The sequence below is a fragment of the Microtus ochrogaster genome, chromosome 7 (assembly GCF_000317375.1).
Source record: "Microtus ochrogaster isolate Prairie Vole_2 chromosome 7, MicOch1.0, whole genome shotgun sequence".
In the NCBI taxonomy this organism is placed as follows: domain Eukaryota; kingdom Metazoa; phylum Chordata; class Mammalia; order Rodentia; family Cricetidae; genus Microtus; species Microtus ochrogaster.
In genome coordinates, this window is record NC_022014.1 from 79618643 (window position 1) to 79619893 (window position 1251).

Consider the following 1251-nt stretch of genomic DNA (forward strand, 5'->3'; position numbering starts at 1 on the left):
AAAGCAATCAAAACGAAAACAAAAACCCAAGCAACTAAGTTTCTTTCTTCCTTCTGAAGCTGTTATTTTGGGGAGAAGGAGCCAGTGGCGCATGTGTGGAAGCCAAACAACAACTTGCAGGAACTCTCCTCCCCTTCCATCACATGGGTCCTGGGGTTTGAACTCAGGTCATCAGGCTTGATAGCAAATGCCTTTACCCTCTGAGCCTTCTTCGCAGCCATTTTAAAATTTTTATTATATCTGTTCGTGTGTGTGTGTGTGTGTGTGTTGTGTGATTTGTTTAAGTGTGGGTCTAGGCATGCCCCAGCCTCCTGTAGAAGTCAGAGGAGAACTTGAAGGAGTGAACCAGTTCAGGTTTGCTTCTCCTCACCTCAGTCTTCTTGTGTGTAAAATAGGGTTGATGCTAGCACTGCTTGCATCACTGCGGGGCTGCCATTACACAATGTAGATCAGTGCCTGGCACACAGCTCTCTCAATAACATTTAGTCATTACTGTAATACTCCAACCCCCTGCTTAGACTACACTACAGACTGGCAGAGCTGTTATGCAGCCACCCTGTGGCTGGCTCCTTATTACCACTGTAGAATATAAATAGTAATTCTACTAATTTGGTGTGCCACCTTAGTAAGGCCCTAAAGATTTAGACACATGCTCAGAAGGATTTCTTTCTTTTTTTTTTTTTTTTTTTTTTGGTTTTTCGAGACAGGGTCTCTCTGTGGCTTTGGAGCCTGTCCTGGAACTAGCTCTGTAGACCAGGCTGTCTAATGGACTGTTTAAAAGAAATCAAGACTACTCGAGATCTACCCCAACCTTTCTCAATAAAAAGTGTTTATCACGCATTTCCCTTCAAGACAGTCAATGACAATTGGTCAGGCGGTTTGTGATTTCAGTATGTAGGCTCTTCAAAAGGGAAAAAGGGCAGAAGCCTGAACTTTGGGTAGTCTTTCACTTACTGGGGATATGACACCCGGGAAAGGATGGACGTGTACTGGGGCTGGAGAGGTGGCTCAGCAGTTAAGAGCACTGGTGTCTCTTCAGAGGACCCAGGCTCAATTTCCAGCACCCAAGTGGAGGCTCACAACTCTAGTTCCAGGGATCTGATGCTGTCTTCTGGCCTCCTCCAGCACTGCATACACGTAGTACACAGCCATTCTCACAGGCAAAACACCCATACACATAAAATATAATTAAAATTTACACAGGTCATGGTGGAAAACACCCCCCCCCTTTTTTTAATTTTTTTTTTTTTT